Here is a 22,369-nt window from a genome sequence, read left to right on the forward strand (position 1 = left end):
CTCCACTTCATTCATAGTCACATAGTTCCTTTGTTTGGTCTCAGGAGTTAGTTCAGTCCCTAGAGGATGGAGAGGTTAGTATTGAAACATCGATGGTTATTTGTCAATTTTGGTAAATACCTTAAAGTCAATTTGTGTTCTGTCGTGGTATTGTTTGGGGTTGTTTTCTTAACATTGGGATTCTGAGTTATTAGAGTGGGAGGCAAATATTAAACTAAGGGCTGAACCTTCAGCATCTCTGAAGCTGTAGGCTTACAGCTGGACAGTCACTGGGGTCAGGGGAGGCTGAAACTGGGAAGGCCAGTGTCCGAGGTATAGTAGATAGGAGAGTGAAGTAGAGAAGAGGTAATCCCTGGAAACTCTAGAAGAACTCTGGTGACTGAGGTCTGCAGCAGTTAGTTCAGTAGTCCCCTATGAGATTATTTCTGCCTCTACCCAGTGCCAGTCTGAGCCTCTGGGGTGGCTCCTCTGTGAGCCAGGAGGCCAGATGCCCTGTGGTTTTGGCCTAGACCAACTTCCTGAGGCCTGTAGGCCTTTGTCAGGGTTAGGCCCTTTGGACTTTGGAACATTTGGTCTATTCCCTATTAGATAAGCCCCAAGTTACTTGGAACTCAGGCCATTTCTGGCTAGTTTTGGGCCAAGGTCAGTGTTCAGGTCTTTTGAGGAAGTCCAAAATGTCCTATGTCTCCCAGTGGGTAGGGTCAGTACCAGAATATTCAAGGCATCAAGGTCTTCTGGGCATCTCAGGTCATCTGCATTTTATGGAACACCAGGTCTTATGTGTTTAGGTGACAGATAATGAAAATACTTATGAAGGAGGAGGGGACTAAAGAGATTTTCTGGAGAAAAATGATTCCTAAGAAACTAGGGTTATGTAAACATAGTGTTACACCTGTCCTGGTATTCTAGCATAAATATACCCAAGAGAATTGAAAACATGTGTTTCCCACAAAAACTTACTAATGTTCACAGCAGCATTATTCTCAAGAGCTCAAGGGTGGAACAACCTAAGTGTCCATCAGCTGATAAACAGTTAAACACAGTGTGATGTATGCACACACTGGAACATGAGTCATGAGGTACTGATGTATGTATGGCACATGCCACAACACTGATAAACCTAGTTACATGAATAGTCAAACCTAAAGTCCACGTGTTGCCCAATTCCATGTGTACACTTACATGCACTGGAATAGGCAAATGTGTAAGATAAAAAGTAGATCAGTGGTTGCTAAGAGTTGGGAGTAATGGGTGGGAAAGACTAAATGAGTATGTGTGTTTTTTGGGGTGATGAAAATGTTCCTAATTAGTGGTGGTTTTGCCCAACTTTGTGAATGTACTAAATACCATTTAATTGTACAATTTAGAAAGGTGAATCCTATGGTATGTGAAGTATATCTCAATACAAAAACAAGGTTTATGACTTCTATTCAGAACAGAAGGGCTTTGGATTATATCTTTAGGCTATCATTTAATCTATAAGGTGTTATTTGCAGGTGGGGGTGGGAGTTCACCCTCCCCCTTCCTGTGATGCCTGGGTGCTCATGTCCCTACTCAACCCCCTATGGCTGCATCTCCTTGTTTTGATGGACACCAGTACTCATCTGTCCTTGGAGCCTTTAGGAGCTTGGTAGCATCTCTGGGGCCTGAGTGACACTCAGCAATGGTGTCTTGCAGGACCCTGGCAGCTTGACTGATTGGAATTCTTGGCCACTTGGTGGGCCTTGCAGAAATTCTCTAGCCATGAGTATTGAGGACTGTGACTGTCATTCCTTGCTGGCTGCTATAGAGAACTTTTCACATAGGTAGACCAAGTAGTCTGAACTCAGAGGAGTGAAGAAGACTGAAAAAGTAACTGAGGATTTTAATGAGAAAGCTCTGCCATCTAAATACAGACCAATAAAGAAATTTCTGAGAAACTTTCTATAACATGATTAGGCACAGAAACTATTATTCACAATTGTTTAGTTTGAATGTACATGATGTTAATTCCTCACAAGCATGAGGAATATATAGCGAATCCTAGAGGGGCATATTACACTAGATTTACTTCACATATAGGTATATAATTGTTTTGTTTTTTTCCTAAAAAAATAGCAAATTGCAGCTTTTTTCCATTGGTATGTATTACTTTTGTAATTAGAAGTTATATGTAAAAAATGACCTACAGAATGCTACCTAAAATCCATATACTTAAAAAATAAAGTTGTCAGTGTACTTCTCACTAGGCATGTTAGGAAAAATTTGATCCAAATATTGATCTATAGAATCTATTTTTAAAAGCATTTTATGATTATGGTGATTTACAGTTATGAAGCTTGTTCTTTCACTCACACTTATTCCATCCATCAGCCCATTTTCCTCTGTCGAGGTCCTGTTACTTGTCAGTCACAGTGCTGAGCATGTTCTGAGAATGCTGATCATGTGCGCTGGTCATGGAATCTGTTCTCCCTAGGTATGTGGTTTGCTGATGGTGACACCATGTTCCCACTGGGTGCTGCTGGTAAGGAACATCTTACAGGTTGCCAAGGGGTCTTGAGAGGTGTGATCCTCTCTCCCAGGGATGTCCCAGGGGTTGCCATTAAGTAGGCAGGAAGGAATCTCTGTCTTCAACCACCAACATCCCTGTTGACCACTGGATTATATGGGGTGCCCTCACAAGGCCAGCTTCTCATGCTCATGCAGGCCCCACAGAGGGTAGGCAGGCAGTGGTGTGGAGTGAACTGAGAGGCCAGGGCTGGCAGTTCTGTGTGGATCTCCTTCCCACACCCCTGAAACCTTTGCATGCAAGTTCTCTGCCTTTTGGCCCTCTGTAGCCAGGAAGGGGCTGGAGGATATATGGTGCTCATTATGTTTAAGTCAGTTCTTAACCAGTATGAGTCACTGGATCCTCAAGATCAAAGGCAGTAATTTCACCTCGATTAGCTGCTTCAAAGCAAGTTGTGGAGAAAATTAGGAATTGGGAAGCAAATTGAATTATGCATCAAAGAAAAGCAATCTCTTGACCTTTCTTCCAAGATCTGCTATTCTTTAGTGTAAGGATTCAGGCTGGGCATAGTCAATTCAGTGTGTGGGGTCGGGGGATGGAGATCCTTTAAACCACAGGGCTGCTTGAGTGCTTTCTTTACCAAGCACGGTTCTGTAACTATCAGCATATGAAAGAAGTACAGGGTTTTATCAGGAAAGTATACTTAACATGAGTTTGGGAAGTAAGACCTACACATAGCAAAGTTGTAAGTGTTGTAATTATAAAATGGTTGAGACAATCTGAGCTTGAAGACCTCAAAGAGAACAGTCATGGTGGAAGTTGTCTGGAGGATGGGCTTCTAGGTAGGTCTTCAGAGATGGATAGAATTTGTCAAGATAGGGAGGATAGAGGGAAGATGAGATTTGGAATGTGCATAAGGTAGTCAGTTGGGGTGGGGAAGGGGGTGCTATTAGATGTATGAAGTGTCTTCCAATGAAGGCAAGTCCCTAAAGCTGGACAGAGGCATGTAGACATGATGAGGCAGGAAACATGAATGATAGTGTCTAAGTTGGGTATAACTTGAAACAGATATTAAAGGAGATCAGAATGGTGTTGAATAGTAACCATCTGTCATTTAATTTTAGGGCCACAAGTGGTCAAAGAGGTCATTGAGCTCAAAGCCCAGAGGAGGCAACTGAGATCCAAGAGATCATATAACTTCTCCTGTGACAGAGAAATTGGGGGAAACATATGTGTATTAGCAGTCTGTGTACACTTAAACAATATCAGGAACATACTAAGCACTGCACCAGTATGATGGGAAGCACAGACTTTTAACTGGATTGTGAGAGTCTTCATGACTTTAAAGGCACAAATGTGTAAGAAGTCAGTAGCACTTTTAGAGACAATGAGCTCATGTGGCAGGGTGCAGTTCTTGGCACAGGAAATGCAGGAAAAGGTGGCAGAGTCCCTGAACTGGGATGATCCAGGAGGACACCCATGGCATGCCAACACTGACAGGATCAATGTGTAGGTGCTCTGACCCAACAGACTCACTTCTTCATACCTGGTATATGGGAAAGATTTGACGAAAAGAACAGTGCTTGTGAGACCCCAGGAGAATCCAGCATCTTTTCAGGAGGAAGTTGTTGTGCAGAGTTCACTTTGAGCAGAAGGTTATGGAAGGTGAACAGTAATTGGTTCCCTGTAATGCTGATAGTTTCACAAAGATTTAAAGGCTTTTAATGTTACTTTCCTTGCTCTTTCTGTCCCTTGTAATGCTGGCAGAGTACCTTAGTCCAGTCATCAGTATCTCATGTTTTTGATGAATGTGGCGTCTTTAATAGATTTCTCTCCTTCCTTCAATCCATTCAACAAATATTTATCAAGGAATTCAAATTCCTCCATATAATTCCCTATGCTGAAGGTAGCCAGACTGATTTTTTTTATAACACAGGTTGGATTGTGCCTCACTTTAGTTAAAACTGCTCAGTGGCTTTGTTACATGTCTCTTCTCTTTACCATTCATTCATCCTGCTGAGTTACTGATAATCTCCTCCTCTTGACTCTTGACCCTCATTTCCACCCCTTCAAAACTTCCATGAGACTGTCACTCTGGTCTTGTAGACTAACACTTGAGTTCTTATTATTCTCAAAGTTGAAATATCATGGAGTTTCTAAATATAGCTTTACTGTAAATATAAAGACCAAATTTGATGGACTTTTATCAACTGTAGATAGTCAAATCAAGTTCAAATAACCACACCAGATTCTTTTGCATTGTTTCACTTTGAATGTTTGCCTTCTGGGTGACTGTCCCTGTGTGCTGTCTTCGTGTTCAGGTGCTCACGTCTGTTCTGGATATAGTAGTTAACCTCTATCTTTCAGAAATGGGAATGGGCCGTATGAATAAAATTTTCAAGAAAATTTGTTATCCCTTAAATTTCAAAAATTTAAGATGGATACTATGCATTTCCCGTGTCTCATTTGTTAAGGGACACCAAACCAACTCATATTTTAACCCTTCCTGTGGTTTTGGGTGAATTGCAGTATAATGTAACTCTGATCTTTTTCATCCAGTAATCAACCTTTCAGGCTTGTTTTCTCAATGTGTAAGTTTATAACCACTTCTACTAGTACTTTCATAAGTTCACGGCTTCTGACAACTTCTGGCATGTTTTAGTTGGCTTGGTTTTGTCTTAACAGCATTTTAAGAAATGTTGGCTAGTTCATAAAAAGCCATCTTGGGAAAGTATAATAAAATTGCACATGAGTATTCATTATCCTTACATATATATTTGTAAGAACATTTGACTGTATTGGATGAATATTAGATATATTTCTTCATTTGGAAAAAGCTTATGTTTGGAGGGATCATTTATAATCAAAGAAATAGATGCATAGATGTGTGAAAGGGACTAAGGTCTCCCATTCAGCCTCCTCTCCAGGCTCCTGCCTAGGTAGGCTGGTGCTGATGACGCTCTTGTCCTTTCTGTTTTCCCCAAACCAAGGGCGGCTGTTCCTGCAAACTCTTCCGCCCACAGCTTTTCTCTAGCTGCAGCTATGGGGGGCTGGGTCAAAAACAAATTAACCATTCCTAAAAACTGGTCATCCAGAACTGGGCAGAACAAACTGGTAAAACCAGCACATTCAAACAAATTGCTGGAAATTTATAGGTAGTGAAGAGAAACAGGTAAATTCTGTCAAGTGGTTTTAGGTAAATAGGCTTTGTGCCAAATGGCCTGCTTCCATGCACCGGCACCTTGAAGGCCCAGGGGAAGGCAGTTTATCCTTGAGACTTGACTAGATCTGAGACTCTGTGCGCAGATGCCACCTGGTCCCCAGTGCTTCTCTAGGTACGCTTTAACATTTCCACTCTACACCTTGCCCTCTCTGCTGCTTCTTGTTTGCTGTTTTCTGATGTACCTGGTCACCAGGCACATCAGAATCTTGGACAAAATTTAATTGTTTAGAAAAAATAATTGCACAAATGCTGGGAGATAGACATTGGATGTTCATCACATGTTTCCATGGTGGAAAATTGGGGATAGCTGAAATGTCCATCTAGAGGAAGAAATGCTGACTCCTTCTGGCTTAGCCGCAAGCAGCATGAAGCTTGTGCCTGTGTTTTCAAGGATGTTATTGTTGACACATTTTTAGGTATTCATAGGTCTTTTCCATTCATTTTCAGTTGTTTATTATGGAGGTTTTCAGTTTCTGTAAGATTGTAGAAAAACAGGATGGTATCATTACTCTTCTTGCTAACTCTTGTGACTGTGAAACAAAATTATAGTAGGCAAACACCATTTGCTCCTGAATTTATATCTTTAGCAACCTGGTTCAGTGGAACAGACCAACCTTATTTTAATGAATTTTGCCTAGTGCACATGCATAAGCAGACATTAGCAATTATCTGCATTAAGGTTCATCACATCAAAAATTGCTTCCATTTCTTCACTATGCTTTTGTCTCCAAGTGGGGATTCCAGCAGTTTTTAGTTCCTATCTTTGGCCTTTCCTTCCTTGTGGCATTAAGAAAGTATTTATACTTCTTTAGAAACTCAAGCCACTTCCAACCAAAGTTATCCTATGCTGACTGTGGGCCAGACTTGGAGTGTTTTTTTTTTGCATTTGAAGAGCGTCAGTTTAAAAAAAAAATGATTTTATGGCATTCTCTAGTAGGTGTTGGAAAGTAACCTTAATTTTCCTCAGCTTGCTTGCTTTCAAAAGGAGAAAAGCATCAGGACTGATGGAAGGAGGGGAGTCGTGGATAGTAATTGTTGCTTTCTGGATTTGTTCTTTGTATCTCTTAGTAATTTGCCTCAGGAATTTCTACAGCCAGCTGTAATCGATTCTTGAAAGACCTTTTTTGGATCACAGCTCTTGACTGAACCAAAACTTTCCCTAGGACTGCAGGATTTGAGAGGAGACAATGAAAAGAAAGGCAGTATTAACAGGTGGTCCTTCTAGTGAGATTGGGGGGATTTTCTTAAGATGTGAAGGGGCTGCAAAGGCAGAGAATTACGCTTTTCACAGGGCAACATTCCCCACCCGCTTCTTTCCTGTCACCCCACCCCACCCAAATGGGATACAACAAAGAGCTTTTTCACATGACTCTTACAAAAAAAAAAAAAAAAATTGGCCATTGGGGTTCCACTGGTACCATGGACAGATACCAAGTGAACATTTTGATCTCTTGAATTTTGAAGTAGCATCTCACCACTGAACACAGGATGCAAAGGATAAAAATTGGAGTTTTACAATTGCTTCCCAAGTCAATTAAATATGAAAATTCTTGACAGAAATAGGCTAAACATGATTTTTATACAAACCACCAAAGACAAATGGGTCAGATATTTTAAAAGGCATTGTTTGCTTTTTCCTACCAATTCAAATACAGTACCAAATCGGAGCAGTGTGATTCTAACCTCTTAATCTAGTTGAAAGTGAGAACAAATTAATTCATGTTTTCTAATTCCAAGTGATGATGTGAAGGGAACTTGTTTCTATATTTTGCTAGGATATGGGTTAGAGTTTTAAGGAAGTAGTGAGGCACAAGGTGGGTGTGTCTGACGATTTATGTATCTTAAAGATTCTGAAAGTTATTCCCAGCTCTCAAATAATCAAAAAGGAACAGGGTGGAAACAGACCTCAAATTCCCTCATTCATAAGAGGAAAGGAAGGAAGGAGAGGACTGATTCTTGCTTTCATTCTACCAAAGTTGATTGTGCGTGTTATGTGTCAGTCATTGATCTGGGGATATAGTCATTCATAAAGGTCCTGAGGATAGTCATTTACAAAGCAGACAACCCCCTGCTTTTGAAGAGTTTACATTTCAGTGGGGGAGACAGTAAATAAGTAAAATGTATAGTTGAAAAGATGAGTACTATGAGAAGAAAAGCAGGCAAGTGATTCCAAAAGGAAAGTGTATTTGGATGTCTAAGATTTAAGTAGTATAGTTAGGGAAGTCTCACCTAGGAGATATTTTGGCAAGCATATAAAGATGTGAGGGCATGAGCTACAGAGGGATAAGGAGAGAGGAAAGATGGCCAGGGAGGAGGTCACTGCATCACCCCCATGAAGGATGATGGCTTAAAGCAGTGGTGTACGCAGAGAAATGGTAGAAAAGATTTAGATGTGAGATTCCTTGATGGGACTGAGGTGTAGGAGAGAGGCAGATTCTGTCCTAAGCATCTGGTGCAGATCCTGTGGTCCTTCTGCTGTGGTTACCAAAGCAGAGTCATCTAAGACTTTCAGTTTGACCTGTTTTATGCATTGTGTAATTGCTTTCACACTGGTTTGCAAACTCCAAGGGCAAGCCTATTTCCTTTTTAACTTTTACATATTAGGGAGTCCAATAAATGTTAGTTGGCTTCAATGGAATTGATTCTATTCCAAGATCAGCACTTAAGACACAAGAACATCATAGAACACCTACCAGGTTTATAATGTGTGACTCACCTGTGGTAAAAATGATAGCCAAGGGCCTGGATGGAATCTTCCAGAGCCAACTACACCCACCCATGACCCAAGACAGATGCGTGGACTCAGATACCAGGAAAAAAAATGGAGCCTCACTTCCAATGCAGTTCCAAAGCCCCCCGTCCTGCTTCCAGAGTAGCCAGAACTGCGCCTTATGAGTAGAAGCATTGGAAGAATTTTGGGTTTTTCCAGAGGCTTTGACCTCGTGTATTCAAAGACAGGCACTCCAGAGTCTGAAAATGATCAGGTCTTAAAATGTCCTGAATGCAGGAGAAACTAGCCGGGGTAGTGTGACTGATGGAGAGGCAGGAGTCTGCTGGGCACTCAGATGAATGACAAGCTCCCAGCCCCCATCAAGCTCAGCCAAGTGCTCCAGTCAGCACAAGCAACCATTGTCTTTGGCCCTAGGAGGGTAGAAGTGGTACTAAGATCACACCTGCTCTTCACTCTTTCTAGCCCATCGTCTTTTGTGTTTTGTTATAGATTAACCTGTTTGTTGAGTGTGATGAATATATATGTGTCAGAGGAATTTACACTCCATTGACTCTTTGTGTTTTATTCCCAGGTTAAAAAAAAAGTCATAATGAATGCTAGGAAAATACATTACCAAGTGTTTTCACATGAGCACAGCAGGTTCTGTCTTACTCCCATTTTTCAATTGAAGAGTTGAATATTAATTGTGGTTGAAGGGTGGAGGTGCTTGTGTAAATCTTTTTGGCCAAGGACCATACATGTCACCATTGGAGGTGTATTTTCTTATCTCTGATGCTGGACGGTGAGCCCCATGGAGCAGGTGTGGACAGCAGGATTAAGACATTCTGGAGTGGACTTCTTCCAATTCTAACTGGCCATCCTAGTGGGTGGGCATCCCCCAGAGTGCTGCAGGAATGATTAACCAAATACCCAGAGGGCAGTGATTCTGAGTGTCATCCTGGAAGCATCCACCACCAAGGGGCACCACCTATGCATTTGGTAGAATCTTGAACCCACCCCAGCTCTACGAATCCAAAACTGCATAAGGTAAGTCCCCAGAGTACTCCTGTGCACATTCAAGTGTGAGAAGGTTAAATGTAATACCTGTCAACTATTTAAAGTACAGCATAGAAGATAATCCCCACTATGGGTCAGCCACAAGTCCTCCTTCATGGAGAGAACCTGTGCCTCTCATTGGCTCCCTTTGAGATGATTTCCTGAAATCTTTTTCTGTCCACTTGTCCAGTTTCTTTAATGTATGTCACAGAAATGTGAAACCTAAACTTTTGATGATCCTTTTAGAGTGCCTGTATCCCTTCTATGTCCCTCATGCCACATGTCAGACCAGGGAGGAGTTGCCCTTTCAATCTTAGTTGATTCATAGAGATGGTAAAGGTGTTTCCCTGACTAAGCCTGACTCTGCTTCAGTATCCCCACAATACAGGTATTAACTGGTGAAAGGCAGCTAGAAGTCATCTTAGGTCTCAGAATATGAAACATGGGCGGTCTCATAATTTTCAGACTAGGAAAAACAAAACTCTGCTCCCTTGCAAAGCAAAGCATCAGTTTGGGTGCCTGGTTTTGTCCTAATGGCACCTTTATCTGCAGTCGGTGTTTGAGGGAGCCTCTAAGTGTGGTATAATGATGGGTGTTCATGTCTCTTCCTGAGGCCATGTGGAGACACAGGAAAATGCTCCAGCCCCCAGGGGGTGTGGTGAAGGCTGGGGCCCTGCTGTCGGACCACAAAGATTACTGAGGACATTTTCCATGCTTGTGGCTCTGGTCTGTATGGAGGAGGGGGAAACTGAAGGGAGAACACCCTGGGGACAGCAAAGGCAGCCATCCCTGCAGCTACCCAGTTCTGGTCTATAGCTCTAAGTGACACCCAGCCTCACAGTTCTATATTTAAACTGCCACTAAGAAAAGGACTCACACAGAAAATGTGGTCAGGTCAGTTTCTTATCCCATTATCACTTGATTTTTTTTCTGTGATGCTTCTGTTCTTGGGAGAAATGGTGGCAGCTGTTTGGGCATTTGGATGTGGGTGGGTGGTAGACCGTTATGAACAAATGAGAATGTCATTCCTGGTAAATGTATTTTAAGTCCGCTTTTCCACCCGTGTATCTTGAATTTTATCATGTACCTGTCTGACATTGACTTACTTTGCCACCTGAAATAATTCAACCAGTGATCAACTTGCCCCATTCATTGATTTGGGGACTACATTGTGATAAAGGAATAGTGGGCCCTTGTGCTTCTCCTGTTTGTGGTTTGTGACCTTAACTTTCTTCCAAAGGCTCACTTGGCCCAGACTCCAGTGTGAATTTATGATGAAGCCACTGAGGGAGGGAGGGAGAGAGTAGAAAAATGCAAGCCTATGAGCTCCTCAGGTAGCCAGTCATGGTCCAAAGCCTGTAGGTAATCTCTTTGTAACTCCCAGTCCTTGTTTCCCTTCATTCCTTGAAAATCCAGCAACTGCACCTTTGACATGACATGGGTAAAATAAGCAGACCAAAATACATGGAGCTGGTATTCTTGGGCCACAGACCCTGGATGGGAAAGGAAGAGTCAGCTGGGTCCCAGAAATGAGCTGAGGAACTGAGAAGAGCCCTGTGGGAGTGCTTTCATCTAGTGACAAATGGCATCTGTCGGAAGACACCAGCTGCTTCAGTGAACCTGAAACCTAGCATGGAGCAGGGTACATAATGGCAACATTGTGGTGGTTGAGTGAATATCAGAAAGTGTCACTCAGCTGACCTACCATGAGCATGATTGATAACCATTACGGGAATTGGCCTGTGGCTAATTGAGAGGGAATGACACTGTCCATCACAGGGCACCAAAAGTTCCCCAGCAGTCCCAAGCTGTCTTCCTCATTGGTGTGCAGTCTGTTTCCACAGCCTGGAATGCTTCACCAGCCTTCATTCAACTACACAGCTGGCTTTCTTATCCAGCATTTTCCTGGGGGTCTTCTCCCTTTCTGAACCCCCAATTGGCCAAGACCTTCCTCTGCTGCATCACTTTCTGCATTAGATAGTACATTTCTATCTGGGAGTCCGTGTCAGTTTTGCATTGCTCTCACTAAAATACCTGACAAGATAAACTTAGAGATGGAAAAGCTTATTTTCGCCCACAGTTTGAGGTTCAATCCATGGATGGTCAACTCCATTGCACTGTGCCTGAGTTGAGGCAGAACATCATGGCCGAGGGTGTGGTGGAGGAAAGCTGCTCAGTTCATGGCAGCCTGAAAGCAGACAGAGCTTGAATGCAAGGAGCTGTGGATCATATAATCCTCAAGGGCATACCCCTAGTGACTTGGTTCCTTCAATTATGCCTACCTGCCTATAGTTACCACTCATTAATCTCTTCAAATTACTAACCCATCAAATGGGTTAATCCACTGATTAGGTTGCAACTCTCATAATTTGACCTCCAAACATTCTTCCATTGTCTCTCACATGAGCTTATGGGGAAGACCTCATATCCAAACCATAACAGGGTCCCCTGTTCTTTGCATACCAAGTACCTGGCAGCACAACAGAACTTTGTTTTCCCTTCTGCCTAGTGACTGTTGTCACCATTGCTTATGACAGTTCTGACTTCCCCTGAAGGGGAAGCTGCTTCGTCCACTGCCTTTGCCCTGACTGCCTCCTCCTCTCCCATCCCCAGCATGTGGGGCCCACATGCAGAGTTCAGCCTCTGGGTCACCAGTTTACCTTATCTGCACCTTCTCAGAGTGCTTTCATAGTCAGTAGTAATTTGTGCTTTGCTTTATATCCATGGGCTGCTATATAATGATCCCTTTGTAAGTTTTCAGGGCATCTTATGTCTGGTGTTATCTAGAAAGGAAACAGTTACTTAAGGTAAATGACTCTCTTAAGAGTTGGAACTCCAACTGAATTATAGACTCTCTAGGATCAGTCCTCCTTTCCTTAGTGAATTTTATTGAAAACAATTTACATGTAACAAAAAACATTTTAAATGCACAGTTCCATGATTTTTGACAACTCTATGTACCATCACAAGCAGGACAAAGGATATTTCCCTCAAAATTCTTCCAAGTATCTTACCCATATTTCTCCCTACCCCCCAATCCAGGCCCACACTGATCTGCTTTCTGTCCCCATAGATCAGATTTGTCTTTTCTAAAACTTCATATAAATGGAACCAGTCCATACTCTTGTGTCTTTCTGTCTTTAATTTAGTATGATGTTGAAATGCATCCGTGTTGTTGCATGAGCCAGTAGTGTGTTTGTACTGTGGATTGGTGCTGCCTCATATGAATGTGCCACAGTTTGCTTACTTCTTCACCAGTGGATGGATATTTGGGTTGTTTCCAGGAGGTGTGTGTGTGTGTGTGGTTTTTTTTTTTTTTTTTTTTTTTGCCATTATGAGTAAGGCCACTATGAATCTTGGTGAAATATTTTTATGTATGTAAGTTTTCATTGTCCTTGAGGAAAGCCCTGGTAGTGGCATTGCTGGGTCCAAGGTGTTGATTTCTTTTGATAGGAAGATATGAAACTGCTTTCACAGTGGTTGCACCAACTCACATCTCACCAGTAGGGGATGAATTTCCAGTTGCTCCGAGCTCTCAATAACCTGTATAGTCTTTTTATCATTAGCCATGTGTAGTACAACATGACAGTACTTTCTTTGGCAGATGAATAGCATCAAGGGTTTTGCCTAAAAGCATACAGATAGTCAGTGCTGAACCCCAGATCCCTGGGCATGTTGTGGTGGTTCACCCACTGGACTCTGTGGTCAGGGCAGTAGTACTGACCTGACTGACAATTTCCACATAACTTTTTTTTTTTTCTAGTCAATAATTTTATTTATTTATCATTTTGTGGTTCTGGTGATAGCACCCAGGGCCTCACACATTCTAGACAAGTACCATACCACTGAGTCACATCCTCAACTCCATACAATTTTAGTAGGCATATTAAGTCACATAATGGTCATGTGTACACATAACTTTTTTTTTTGAAACAAAGACATCCTTCTTGGGTGAACTGGAAGTCCTGTTGGTGACCTTAGAATTGAATGTAAAGATGTTCCTTTCTCAAGTAACTGCCTGCACTTGGCTCAGAGTTCCACCTCCATATATGGTCCATTATTCAGTGGAAGATGATGAACAAATAGCAAAGTTCATCAGGAAGCATGGAGTACATAGTATGTTTGGAAATACTGATTTCCCTGAAGCTTCCAACTCTACAATCTTTTCCTGTTTTCTGTAATTGAGTTCCCCCAGCAACTTGAAACTGCATCTGCATTGTCTCCTAGTGATATTCTTAAACACTGTATTCCTGTAGGGGAAGAAATACTGATCCTTGTCATGGTGTATTCTTACTGAAACAGTTTGCTACAGCTGAAGAGCACCCTGGGTTCAGCTCTGCCTGGCATGGGACCCATAGCCTGTTAGTAAATACAGAAGTGTCTGGTGATCAGAGGGGGTTTGTATGCAATTTGCTCTTTTAGTGTCTAAACTTTCTGTTAGTTATGAATTTATTGCAAGACAAAATCACTAAAGTTTGGTGCACTTAGTTGTAAAAATGTAACAATATAGTCTTTTATCGTGATTTTCCCTCCCCTGTTGTTTAGTGAATAAACTCTCCTTAGAACAGCTGTTTTAAAACCCCAGTCTTTTCTCTGGTCCAGTTTTGTTTGCATTATACGCTACTTGCCATGGATGAATGACTGTTTCCCTCTTGAAGGACGCTTAAAGGAAGGGCCCTGGCCCCATGGGGTGGGGAAGGTGGACTCCTAAGTTTTGCCATCTCTGCTTAGTGACATGATTGATGCCAGATTGTTCCCTTTTGACCCCAGCTAATGATCCTTATCTTCTTTCCAAGGATTAGACATCTACCTCTTTTTCTCAAAGTATCTGGGGCAGGGAGGGTGAACATTTTCCCATTCAAGAGCCATGACCCCAGGAAGGAAGAGGCCCTCTTTTCCAGGGAGTGATGGTGCCTTGGAGAGGCAACCCCAGGGCCAATAGGGGCTTCTGACTCGGGTGACCCTCTCACTTCAGCGTTTGAGAGGGCCCAACAGGTGCTTGGAGGTGCCTCCCCCAACCCTGGGTGCAGGACCTAGGAAAAGCCTGACCATTCTCTGTATGGAGGGCCTTAGGTAGTTTTCAGAAATGCTGTTGAAGTCTTAGGTGTTGGAAAGTGAAAGAGGAGTCTCTACTGAGCAGTTGACATACTCCAGGTCCTTATCAAAAGTGCACCATCGGGTAGCTTCAGAAGGTTGGAATCCTGTTTTAATGAAAAGGCAACTGAGTCACAGGAAATCCTTCTGAAATGAGAACATGGTTTAGGAGTCCAGGTGGTGTCCATTACGGTACAGGAGGCCAGAGTGCAAACCAGGCACAGGTGCAGTCCATGGTGTGGGGATGTTACTGGCAGGGAGTCTAGGTGGTGTGGAGAGGGGCCCAGGGGATATGGTTGGTAGGATTTGAGAGTTGACTTCAGGGGCTGGGGTGTTTGGCAGAAGCTGAGATGGCCCTGTCCTGGTGATAGTTGGTGCTTAATGGTGTGGAACACTTTTGCATGTGTCCTGTCCTTGGGCTGCTGGTGTTAATTGGTTTGGGGTCTTTGTACTGGGGTTGGAGTTAGTCTCCTAAATTTCCTCCCCAGAGAGGGAAGCAGAGTTGGGCCTCATACCCCAGGGAGAGGGATGGTCTCCCGTGAATGCCAGGTAATCTGGATGCTTCCAGAAAAGCCGAAAGAGGGCTCCTTTGTTCAGGAAACCTCCTTTCCCTTTGTGCCCGGCTGGTGCAGGTGAGAAGAATGGAGCAGGAGGGCCATGAACACCATTGTGCCTTCTCACTGAAGAACCTCTCACTCCAGCAAAACTGACTTGGCAGTACATGTTCTTTGTGATTTTAAAAGAGAACTAGGAGAAATATGGAATGTTCAAATGTTCCAATTTAATTTTAAAATTAAGAAAGGAAAATAAGAAAGCTGATGAATAAAGTATTTTAAGGTTCTCCAGATCCATAATCAAGGGTGAAGAGAACAAAAGAAGGAAATGGAGAAAGAAGAAGGCAGGCGGGTACTTAGTGAAGTCATGTGTAGCACTGAGAGATGGGAGGTAGGCAGAAAGCAAAGTCCCCATCACCTGCTTTGCCTCAGGTCTTCCTGCTGCCTGTCACATGCAGATGATCTGATTGATGACAGGTCAGAAGTCTGTTGAGAGAAGGCCACTTTTGGCACAGGTGCCGTGTTCTTGGATTGGGCAAGAGAGGTAACCTCTGCAGAGGGAGGAGGCAGGACTGGGTGATCTGAGGACTCTCCTCTTTCTGCCATTCTTTGATCCTGGAGGCTAAAATGTCCTGTTTGAAACAGAATTCCCTTGAACGGGTTCTTTTTGCCTCTGAAAAGGGATGATTTTGGAAACTCAAAGATGAGAGCAAATGGAAGCATGCTTTGCTAGAATCCCAAAGCTAACTCACTTTCTCAAATTCAAAGGGGAAAATCATTTCCTATGAACTCATGCAGATGGGGATATGAAGGGCTTAGCCTAGGCTGTCCTCATTAGAGATGAGGGTGGTAATGGATAAGCAACCCAACACCTCATTGCAGAACTTAAAGTCTTTTGCATCCTCTTGGTCAACAGCTTCTTGGAAATTGTTTGCTTCCTACATTAAGGGGGTTCCCCATATCTGGTATCTCCCTGGGGTCCTGTGTCTGCAATACTGGGCTATGCTCACTATGAGCATCCTGAAACTGGAATTGTGCCCTGAGTATTGTTGTACTTACCTGTCTGGCATAGCCCATGTCCCACAGTATGTGGTCAGTGATCAAAGGAAAGAAAATAGAAGGAGTCAGAATTGCATGTTGAGGGTTACCAAGAAACATCCTGGAATTCCCAGGGGCTTAAAAAATTGTGCCTTTCCCTTTGGCACTCAGAGCAGGCACAGGCATGTGAAGGTCCATCAACCCTCAAGGATCCCAAGTTAATGGAAGCCTGACTTCAGGTAGACTCATCCTCCTTGTATTAGTCATGTATACCAAGCACTGATCACAGGCAGACACTGCCAGAGACTGAAGGGAAACCAATAAGGATTCAAGTTGGCTCTGGTTGGGGAGATCACAGAAGTGTGCTTCAAACCATGGAGAATGATCCATGGCAGAAAATGCCGTGCCCTGGCTTGAGACCACATGTGTGTAGAAGTGTTGTGAAGGGCCCTACCTGGGGCTTGTGGTCTCTGACTTCCTGTACATTTGATTTAGATGATTTTGAAAAATATACTTTGTGTGTGTGTGGGAGGTTTATTTTATGAAAAATGAGAAAAAATTAGAGTCCCCACCTACTGCCTTTTATTCCCTGGTTTCCTGTTTTTGATATCTTGTGTGAGTATGGTGCATTTGTTACAATTAATGAGTCAATGCTCATGTTATTATTAAAGCGCATAGTTCACATTAGAGTTCATTCTGTTATATATTTCTATGGGTTATACAAGTGTAAATAACGTTTATCTGCCTTTACAGTATCATACATAATAATTCTATTACCTTAAAAATCCCCTATGCTTTACCTATTCATCTTTCCTTATCTCCCCAAACCTTGATCTTTTTTTCTCCATAGTTTTCCTACTTGAGAATGTCATATAATTGGTTTCATGGTCATGGTATGTAACTTTTTCAACTTGACTTTTTAAAATTAAAAGTGTGCATTTAAGGTTCCATGTCCTCTTGTGGTTTGATAGCTCCTTTCTTTTTATCACAGAACAATAAATACTCTATTGTATGAGTAAACTGCGGTTTACCTGCTGAGGGGTATCTTGGATGCTTTGAAGTTTTGGCAATAATAAATATGGATGTGATTTGCATGTCGTCTTCTTGGGTCATGTAGCCAAAGGGACATGATAGTGTGGGGCTTTCACAAAAGGCAAAACTCCAGGATGTTCTTAGGTTTGGCTAACCTGTAAAGCTATGATCAGGCCGGATGTTGGAACCTTGGGAATCTGGATGGAATGTGCTCTTTCCAGCCCTCATAGCCAACTTGGTCATTTAATTATTTATTGAAGGATTAGGTACTGGGGACATCGAAGTAAATTATTCACAGTCCCTTCTATCAAGGAGGTCATGGATTATTTGTTGGGTGGATTTCAAAAGAATCATTATAGGTTGGGAATTTTAAACATTTTATGAGAAATTAACGATACTGAAAAAGAGATGGCACCACATCAACACTGATTCAAGCCCCGTGTAACAAGTCCTATGATTCAGTTGAAGGTGAGGAATCCACAGAGAGGGTGGGGAGGGCTTCTCCAGGAGTTGCTGACCTGGTACACCAGGAGAAATGAGAAGAAAGGAGCAGGGAAATGCTGTTCGAGGATAGCACCGAAGGCTGGGAGTGAGGCTGCTTCTGACCCTAATCGCCTCCCAAGAAGCACTCAGCTGTCTTGGAAAAGGGTCTGTTCCAGGGCAGTAGCCTGTGCTCCTCCAGAGTCCCTTTTGAAAAGCCTCTTAAATACCCTGCTGTTCTTACCCACTCCCCTGTCCAGCCATGCAAGCAGTGAACTTGAGAAAGCCCCGTTTCATCAGATTGCTTCTCTATTTAACTTCCCTTCAGAGCTCTCTGACAGCCTATGAGACACAAAGTTAAATCACACTTCATGTCCCTGGAGGGCCCTCCCTGTGCCCACTTGCCCTTTGTTTCTCCCATGGGTCTGGATGACCTCACAGCTGCACACCTTCCATGTTCTTGCAATGCCCAAGTCCCAATGCCTCTTGGGACATGTGACTTTGTTTCTATACCTTCTGCTTTCTCTTGCTCGAGTTCCCCTTTTATATAGCAGTTCTCATGGTGGCTAATCTTGTTCTGGGTCACCTCATCTGAATCTCTGTGTGCCAGATCCAGGTTCACAGGTTTTGCTACTCCATCCTCTGGGGCCCTGAGTGTTGCCATCACTTTCTTACATGACATTTTTGTGATTTGGGGTCATGTCTCTCTCTTCCACAAGGCTCCTATGATGACCGAGAAGTTCTTCATAAGTATTTGTGTCCCTAGTGCCTAGCATGGTATCTGCTTAGATGATCAATAAAGTATTTTAATGATTATTACTCAAAATTATTTAAAGTATGACTGGAATCCAAGAGAATTTGGATTTAAATAAGGTTTTCTTAAGCCGTCTTTTGTCTTACCAGATCTCATAACCCTGCCATCACTCCAGTTTAGCAAACTCTTCTTCTTCAAGCTGCTGGGCTGCCATTCAGTTGATTGGAGGATATGGTACTTGTGTCTTCTACCATCACCGTAGATGGATGAGTCAGATTTCTCAAAGGCCCTTGCTTTTATATGTATTGTTCTCTGAATTTACACAGCATCTTAAGTGCTATGGTTAAGATTTGAGCAGGTTTCAGTGGCTCAGGTGTTTACCTTATTTATTTTTTGTACAAACAGAACATATGGTCAATTCCATTTTTATTAGCTATTTTCAGTCTTTTTCACTTCCTTGAACCTCCAGTCTCAGGTCTGGGCTCAGCAAGCAACTATATGTCACTTCTTAGTTTCTTCATTTGTAAACAAAGATGTTGGGTCAGATCAAGGATTATTACCTGGCAGTTCATAGACTCTCCCAAAAGCCCACTGGAAGTTTCCAGGTACTTGTGCCTTCTAAAATTGAATGTTTTCATGACTGAATACTTTTTGGCAATTTGTAATCCTTAAATCAGTCTATTGTTCCAAAAAGCTTAAAAATCATGGGGAAAAATGATTTCCAAAGTCTGATCTAGCAATTTTTAATTGTAAAATAGTTTTCACTATGCCACCTTTTTCTTTAAAGTTTCAGCATGTAGCTGTGCATGGTGGTATATACTTGCAATTTCATGTATTTGGCAGGCTGAGGAGGATTGCAAATTTGAGGTTAGCGTCTGTGCTTTCTGAGATCCTGTCTCAAAATTTTAAAAAATAATTAAAATATTGGCAGGTAATAATGAAGCAAAAGTTGCAGGTTGAAATGGACTGTACTTCCTGGTCATCTGTGAATCATGTGAAACATCTGAATTCATGAGAAGAATGTTCAGAGTGGAATCCTTGCCTCACTCTGTGCCAATAAGAACTTAGGCTGAGTGCTTCCTGTTCAGGAACATCACCCAAGCCTGGCCACTGTTTTTCTTCAGATAGTCTTTAGTCCATCTCATGGAGTTGATTTTCACCATCTCTCTGCCTGGTGTCTGAAGAATATATCACACAGTTCAATGCCTGGTAGACAAGGACCTCATTTCTTGTGGCTGCCCCTGAAAAATCATGATGGTTGTATACCCTGTAACTGATGCAAACAGTTTCAAATGCAGGCTCAGGTATCTTACCTATGAATATATCTCCTCTTAGTGTGATGGATTTTGTAGCAGCGCAAGGAAAAAGGAAAGTTATCTCCCCTGAGCAGAGGAGAGAATCCTGTCTTGGCCCAAGTTTTCCCTTGGCCCTTGGTTAATGTGTTTGAAACTTGGTGACAGAAAGGTGTGTTGTCATTATTACAGTCAGCGATTTGACAGGCCTGAAAGCTTGATATTCTAGATGCATCTTTGACTCTCCCACATCTTTCTCAGAGGTGATCTTGGTTCCTACCCTTCACATTCTTCTACTAATTTGAACTGGTTCTAATTTTCCCCTGGTTTCTTCTGATTAATGTTCTGGCCTTTCTTTCCCTATATAATGAGATTGTCTTCACTGCACTCTTGGCTGAGCAGGGGCACAAGACACCTTTGACTGTGCTTTTCAGCACTGATGTTTGTGGGCCACTCAGGGAGTTTCCCAATGACAAAGCAGGCGTGGTCTCCAATGGCCTTTAATTTTTTGCCCTCTACTTCTTTTTATAAACTAGCTTAGAGTATAATATACGAATTGCATCTATTAAAGGAACAGAGCTCACTTTAAAAGGCAAGAAACATGGAGAGGAAGGATGAGGGTGCAGTTACAAAGACTTTAACAAGGAAGGTTCAGATGACCTCGCTACCAAATGTGGGCCACTAATTGCCCTTTACATAAAGGCTACTGTTCTGCAAATGATTGTACCCCGGCAGGTTTAGTTGAAGTGGGTAGAAGAATAATGTATATATTCCTTCCTTTGCTTATTGGTCAAGCCTGGGCTGTGCTCGACTAACAATAGGGATGTATAATCAGCTCCCTCACCTTCTCCCCAGCTGCTGGAATCCTTACCACCTCTTGGCACTCTGCAGTCTTGGATCTCATGAGTTGCTGGCTTCTCCTTGAGTCCATGCTGGGGGGACCTTCACACATCTCCCACCAGGTACTCCTCAAACTTCAGGAGACTAGCCACCCTTGAGGACCCAGCCTGACCCCAGCCCTGAATTTCTGCTTGAGTTTTACTGTTACACTTTCATGACAGTGATCAGGAAGGGACCCAGTTCTCAGTCTTCCTTGCTCAGGTGGCTTTTCTCCTGATGCTCTGACTTGGAGCTCTCCTGCTGAGTCAGTGATGGGAACCATAGCTGCTGGGCACTCTCCCCTGTTGGGGGTTGCACCAGCCTTGTTGAATGTATTCATAACTGAGGAGGACCAAGAGGAGAAAGGGGAACCTCTGAGACTGGGGAGAAGCTGGAGGTGAAGCTGTGTTGTGTCGCTGTCCTCTTGATGGCTTAGGTGGGCTCCAGGCCTCTCTTGCTCTATGGTGTATGGTCTCTTTTCTTTTGCACTGCCTGATTTTCAGGCAGTTGAAACACTTGGAATTCCCTCCCTTGGCACTCAGGCTGTTAGGACAATCCACATAGTGAATCAGGTGTAGTTGGAGAGAGAGAAACCTGCAAGCTCGGCTCCACTAATCACAGGCAGAAGCCACATGTACATATGAATCTGCACACACACACACAGACCTACAGGCACACATGTGAGACAGCACAGTCCACAGAAGATGTTATATTGCAGAACTAGGGAGTGCCAAGGTTAGCGGTCATCCTGTGTTGAGGAGGACTTGCACACATCCACATGACCCAAGACTGAGACTCGTGCCTGAATCTACATAAACAGGCTGCTTCTAAAGCAGTGACTAGAGTTAAGTAGGAAATGGACCCAACAGTGATGTCCATGAGTCCTTCACACCCCAGACTTAGTTGAAGGGGAGGCCTGTACCAGCTGGGTAGACTCCCCATGGAATGCCTAGGGTCTTGAGCTCAGTGTTACTCAGCAGAAAAAGCTCCAGACCATGCTTCCCATGGTGGTGTTAGTCATACAGCAAGAAAGCCAGGACCTGTCTGTGGGAAGGAGTGCTTCTCCTTTGGCCTGTAGGCCATGCTTGAGCCACATCAAAGGGTGCTCAGCAGTCGCTTGTGTGGGCAGGATGTCTGACACAGGGAAATGCTTGCTGGAGCCCCCCCTACCAGCAGGAATTGTACCTTCTGTAAAGGACAAATTACATGTCATGTACGAACATCCTTGGTCTCTAGTTCTTCCTAAGCTTCTAGGTAAACTGGTATCTCCTAGAATGTATGTTGAATAAGCAGGACAAGTCAGATTAGACATAATGGCTTTTTTGTTAAAATGATTTGCATAAGCAAGTTAGAGGTTTGGAGTACTTCAGCGAATGGTATCCTTGTCCATAAAAAAGAAGCATCATTGGCAGGACCGAGCCACTGTTTTAAAAATAGATGGCAATTTTTGAGTTTGAACTAAGCACTGTGGTTTTATTTCATGCAATGGTGTTGTCTCTCTGTAGAGAGGGTTAATCTTACTGTCTGTTCGAAGATCAGTGCTCTAGTGTAATATTCCTTTAAATGAATATTTGGTTATTTTTATTTTAATCATACTGAAGAGGACTCCAATATTGTTCTCATGTGATAAAGAGATGACATACTTTTAACAAATGCATGACATTTGTTAAAATGATTTGCATAAGCAAGTTAGAGGTTTGGAGTACTTCAGCGAATGGTATCCTTGTCCATAAAAAAGAAGCGTCACTGGTAGGACCGAGCCTGGTTCC

The 22,369-nt window shown here is 42.8% G+C and overlaps 1 protein-coding gene across 1 annotated transcript in view; it reads left to right on the forward strand.

Annotated features, from left to right (window-relative positions):
* The window catches only part of Fhod3 (formin homology 2 domain containing 3), a 472,090-nt gene that overhangs the window by 172,708 nt on the left and 277,013 nt on the right, over window positions 1-22,369 (forward strand).

Source organism: Sciurus carolinensis, chromosome 15 (genome assembly GCF_902686445.1).
Source record: "Sciurus carolinensis chromosome 15, mSciCar1.2, whole genome shotgun sequence".
NCBI classification, from domain to species: Eukaryota; Metazoa; Chordata; class Mammalia; order Rodentia; family Sciuridae; genus Sciurus; species Sciurus carolinensis.